This window comes from Triticum aestivum, chromosome 7A (assembly GCF_018294505.1).
Source record: "Triticum aestivum cultivar Chinese Spring chromosome 7A, IWGSC CS RefSeq v2.1, whole genome shotgun sequence".
Lineage (NCBI taxonomy): Eukaryota > Viridiplantae > Streptophyta > Magnoliopsida > Poales > Poaceae > Triticum > Triticum aestivum.
Window position 1 is genome coordinate 565811757 of NC_057812.1, and position 6441 is coordinate 565818197.

Below are 6441 nucleotides of genomic sequence, written 5' to 3' on the forward strand. Positions count from 1 at the left end.
TCACGATTTGATGGCACTAAATAATGTCCAATTACATTCATGAATGAGCAGCCTATAAGTGATTTTGTTAGAGAAACATTCACATATGTTCTTTCTTCTTTTTTCCATTTACAAGACGGAAAAGAGGGACGCATTTTTTCTATTTTTCTTTTATTGAAGATACTTCTACAACCCCTACTTCGAAATGGTCAAATGAAGGAGACTATATAATAAGATCAACAAAAGTAGATACATAATCATGAGTGACAAAACAAGATCAACACATATAAACAAGATCATTCACTTTTAGGGTCAAGGCTAGCAGCTTAGCCTAGGGTAAAGCGGCTAGATTTTTCTTCTTTAGTGAGTGGCGCATGGGACCTACCTGTTAGAAGGAATTAGTATATGGGTATGCAGGTACGAGGGTATGGGTATTGTCTTCCCCTACCCGTACCCAGCTTACCTGATGATGCGTACATTTTTTCCTATTTATAAACCCATGGACATTTATTTTTCCCAAACCCTTACCTTAATAAGGTTTTTACCCATCGGGTTCGCGAGTTGCGGGTACCCACTGTGATGTTGAAATACCATGGATCCAGTGGTGAGATCATTTTGGGAGGACACACGGGCGTTGATCAAATGTTCTAGGATCGCAAATGCTAGAGGAGGGAAAGGTGCCCACACAGGAGCAAGGGACAGTGCACACGCTGTCGGAGAAGGGAACGATGCATACACGAGGAGGGGATAGTCCACAGTCTGAAGCTGGAGCCATGTGATTTGTACATGTCTGTTAAATGCCTTCTTCATGCAACTTGTTAAAAATTATTTGCATGATTGCTTTAAAAATGTTGTGAAATGTTTAATTTTGAATGTAATCGAAGTGTTTGAATGAAGACAAGACAAAAATACAGGCTAAGATATGACGCCTTTGAGTTTGCCTAGTGCCTCGACAGCCCCCTGAATTTTATGGATGGAGATTATGCTAGAGTTGGTCTAAAGGAAGGACAAATGAGTAGAATAGTTGTGCGCGTGTTTTTTTAGGAAATCGGCAGCAAATCTGCATTTATGTTAAGAAGAATTGAATTGACCAGTTTAGAAACAAAGCTATCCGAAAAACAATACATTTGCAACAAGCACACATGCCAACCCCAATGTTGTGCACCAATCAAGCCGACGATACCGCCACCCAAGTGAAAAGAGTCGACACCCTGCAATTCACTCTGATACACTAAGGGATTGCCATCCTATAGCAGACATATTTTCCATGCTATTACACAAAATTTGTCATGTTAAAAAGAACAAATTGCCATGCCAACAGAAAGAATTGTGAATTGGCCATGTTACATCAGAGTAAATTGCCATCTGTAACAGAGATTCATACATTGCAAAAAAAGTTACCATCTTACAACAAGGGAAAAGTTTGCCACAAATGTTCATGATTTGCCATCCACAATAGGGGAATTGCCATGCTATAGCATGGAGAATTGTCATATGATGATCCAAAAGTATAGGAGATCAATCGTAGTCCTTTCGATAAGTAAGAGTGTCGCACCCAACGAGGACCAGAAGGAATCGATAAGCAGTTTTCAACAGTGTATTCACTGCAAGTGCTGTAAAGTAGTTGTGACTGATAGTTGATGCCTACTACGCAACTTTATTCTTGTAGACACGTGTTGGGCCTCCAAGCGCAGAGTTCTGTAGGACAGTAGCAATTTTCCCTCAAGTGGATGACCTAAGGTTTATCAATCCGTGAAGGTGTAGGATGAAGATGGTCTCTCTCAAACGACCCTGCAACCAACTACAAGAAATCTCTTGTGTCCCCAACACACCCAATACAATGAAAAATTGTATAGGTGCACTAGTTTGGCGAAGAGATGGTGATAAAAGTGTAATACGGATGATAGAAATATATATATTTATAATCTGAATAAATAAAAACAGCAAGGTAGCAAATAGTAAACATGCACAAAAACGGTATTTCAATGCTTAAAAACAAGGCCTAGGGTCCGTACTTTCGCTAGTGCAATCTCTCAACAATGCTAACAATGGTTGGATCATATGATTATCCCTCAAAGTACAGCAAAGAATCACTCCCAAGTTCCTATTAGCGGAGAACAAAAGGTAGGAATTGTTTGTAGGGTGCGAAGCCACCTCAAAGCTATTCTTTCTGATCGATCTATTCAAGAGTTTATACTAAAATAACACAAAGCTATTATTTTCGTTCAATCTATCCTAGAGTTCGTACTAGAGTAACACCAAAGCATATTCATATTCATAATACTCAATCCACACAAAGAACTATAAAGAGACCCCCAAGTTTCTGTCGGAGAAAGACGTGCATCAACCCCTATGCATATATTACCCCAATATCACCGCGAGAATCCGCGACTTGAATGCCATAACATATATCAAGTGAATCAATAAGATACCCCAATTGTCACCTCAATTATTCATACCGCAAGACATATATCATGTGTTCTCATCTCTGAATATTCAATCCGACATGACAAAACTTCAAAGGGTAAAGATTCAATTCATCACAACAAGAGTATAGAGGAGAGAAACATCATATGATCCGACTATATTAACAAATCCCATGATATAGATCACGAGAGAGAGAGAGAGAGATTAAACACATAGCTACTGGTACAAATCCTCAGCCCCGGGGGTGGACTACTCCCTCCTCATCGTGGTGGCCGCCGGGATGATGAAGATGGCCACTGGAGACGATTCCGCCCTCCGGCAGGGTGCTGGAACGGGTCTAGATTGGTTTTCGGTGACTACGGAGCCCTACGGCGGCGGAACTTTTGATCTAGGTTAACCCCGAGGGGTTTCGAAATATTTGGGAATTTATAGTGCAAAGAAGGGGTACAGGAGGCAACCGAGGTGGGCACAACCCACCTGGGCGCGCCCTGGTGGGTTGTGCCCCCCTTGGGGCACCCCCCAGGTGCAACTCTGGCCCATTGGGTTCCTTCTGGTCCAAAAAAATCTCCGTAAAGTTTTGCGGTGTTTGGACTCCGTTTGATATTGATTTCCTGCGATGTAAAAAACAAGCAAAAAACAGCAACTGGCACTGGGCACTGGGTCAATAGGTTAGTCCCAGAAAATGATATAAAGTTGCTATAAAATGATTGTAAAACACCCAAAAATGATAAAATAACAGCATGAATACTTCATAACTTATACGTATCAATAGTTTGATAGAAAAAATTATAACAAGTAACAAGGTGCAGCAAGGTGGCCCAATCCTTTTTATTGCAAAGGACAAGCTGGAAGTACTTCTTATAGTGATCAAAATATTGTCGAGGACACACAGTAATTTCTTCTAGTTGCTTTCATCACAATTCATTGACTCGCATTCACTACTTTGATAAGTTGTTATGTGGGTGGACCGGGGCTAAGGTGTTGTTCTTACTTGAACAATCAACCTACTTATGCTTACCCCTTCCCGCAAGCATTCACGGATACAAGAGAAAAGTAAGATAAATCTAACCATAGCATGAAACAATTTCCACCATGCCATCCAATGCATTCTCTTTTGGTTGTCACTATCCCGCCCACCAATGGTGTGACATCGAGTCGGATATTCCTTTACAAACTTCTTTAGGAATTTTAAAGACTGACATTTCATATGATGGTATAGCCTGTGCAACTGACTTGAGAAGGATTTCTTTACCGCCCAATGATAATTGCCTCTTTATCCAACCATTCACCCTCTGCATGACATGATCAATCAAGTATTGAAAACAGTCTGTTTTATCAATCTGCACTTTAGACGACAATCCCAAATACTTATCATTGAGCGCTTCTATCATGATATTCAGTAAAGCACAAATTTGGGCCTTCACATTAACATTAGTGTTAGCGCAACTGTCAAGCCTGTGGGATCATCATCATCACATTGGTGGCTAACTGGTGTCTACTGACCTAATTCTGATGCGCAAAAAGTGGATTTCATGCAGGAGTTGGTTGATATACGGGAGCTCATCACTGGCCCTTGGGCAGTGGTTGGTGACTTCAATCTGTTAACCAACCCGTAGGATAAGGACAACGGTTCCTTAAATCGGCGTATGATGGCGCGTTTTCGGGCTAAGCTCAACCTACTGGAACTCAAGGAGATGTACCTAAATGGTAGGCGATATACATGGTCTAATGAGCGTGGCAATGCCACCCTTGAAAAGATTGACAACGTCTTTTCCACAACGGACTGGGAGTACCTATATCCAGCTAGTTTCCTCTCAGCCCTGGGAACGGCTGTGTATGACCACTGCCCATTGCTGCTGGATCTCAACGCCGATTATCGGGCCGGGAGGAGGTTTCGTTTCGAGGCTTTTTGGGCCAAGGCGAATGGTTTCCAGGAAGTGGTGGCGGCCGCCTGGGCTTCCGTCCCCTCGATCGGTAACCCGTATGTGGTCTTGGACAACAAGCTGAGGGCCACGACAATTTTTTTGCAAAGCTGGAGTGAAAAATGGATAGGGAATGTGAAGATCCAAATCGCCTTGGCCCTCGAGCTCATTTTGCGCCTGGATGTTGCGCTAGGGTCCCGGGCGCTGACGGAAAGTGAACTTGCTCTGAGACGATTGTTGAAGCGCAAACTGCTGGGGCTGTGCTCGCTGGAGCAGTCCATAGCTCGCCAGAGATCTTGCTTGCTGTGGCTGCGGGAAGGAGACGCGGGTACACAATTTTTTCACCAACATGCCAATCATCAAAGGAGGTGTAATGCTATCATGACCCTACATGACAATGGCCAAATGCTCACTGGACAAGATGAAATTGCGGATGCGGTGGATTACTATTTCCAACAAATTCTTGGTGCGGCTCAGGCACGTGATCATGCCCTAAACCTCGATATGCCAGGCTTACCAAGACTGAACCTGGATCACCTTGAAGTGCCATTTACTGAAGAAGAAGTGGCAAAGGCACTTAAGTCAATGCCAAGGGACAAGGCACCAAGGCCGAATGGATTCATAGGCCGTTTTTACGCGTGTTGCTGGAACATTATCAAGAGTGACTTCATGCGAGCGTTGGACACTTTCTACATAGTGGATATGAGGGGCCTACACGCCATCAATAAGGCACTTATCTCCCTACTACGAAAGTAAAATGGTGCGGTTGAGCTTCGTGATTTCCGGCCGATCAGCATGGTGCATGGGGTGATCAAGATTTTTGAGAATATTCTCTCTGTGAGATTAACTGCCGATCTGTCAAGACTTGTGGGCCTGCACCAAAGTGCTTTTGTGCGTGGGCATTCAATCCATGACAATTTCATGCTCATCCAATGCATCGCTCGGAAGCTGCATGCACTTAAAAGCCCCGCAGTCATGATCAAATTGGGTATTTCGAAGGCGTTCAACTCGGTACAATGGCCCTTTGCAATGGAGGTGCTCTCAACAATGGGATTCGGGCCAAAGTGGATGGATTGGATATATGGTCTTCTCTACACGTCCTCAATGAAGGTTCTGGTAAACGGAGTGCCTGGGGCACCAATTTGCAATCGGAGAGGGTTCAGGCAAGGCGCCCCCATCTCACCTATGCTCTTTATTCTGATGACGGAGCCGCTCCAGCGTTTGTTCTCTCCGGCGGCCGACCGAGGGTTATTCGCACCTCTGACCCACAATGGAATGCAACAGCGGATGTATATCTTTGCGGATGATGTGATGATCTTTCTGAAACCGATGGAACAAGAGCTGGAACTGTGCTTGTCCATGCTTGAGATATTTGGTGATGCCTCAGGACTGCGGGTAAATCTCAATAAAACCTCCATAATTCCAATACGATGCTCTGAAGAACACACACACCTTATTGCAAACTACCTCGGATGCACCATTGGGAGCTTCCCCTGCAAGTATCTTGGCCTCCCGCTGAGCATACGCAAATTGATAGCCACGCAGCTCAGAGATCTAGTGCTACAAGTGGCGAACAGACTGCCACATTGGAAGGGCGCGACCTTGCCCAAGAGCAGTAGGCTAATCCTCATATAGTCGGTGCTATGCTCCATTCCTTTGCATACCATGCTCGCGCTCAACCTGCCGCATGCAACTATCAAGGCCATTGAAAAAAATCTGTAGAGGCTTCCTGTGGTGTGGCAAAAGTGAGGCCAACGGCGACCAATGTGCAGTGGCATGGAAATCGATTTGCACACCAAAGTGGGCAGGTGGACTTGGTATCCCTGATCTGGCCTGGTTAGACTCTGCTGCAAGCTATATGGCCATGGCTGCAACAGACGGATTGTATGAGGCCTTGGGCTGATTTTGAGATCCCAATCCCGGAGGAGGCACGACAAATTTTCTAGTCAGTTGTGGTCACATGATTGGGCGACGGCTGGGATGCTCGTTTTTGGGAAGAACGGTGGCTGCAAGGCTAGAGAGTGCAAGAGATCGCGCCTAACCTATATAAGAGTGTACGTAAGAGAATGAGAACGACCAGATCAGTTCATGATGCTCTAATGGAGGGGGCCCG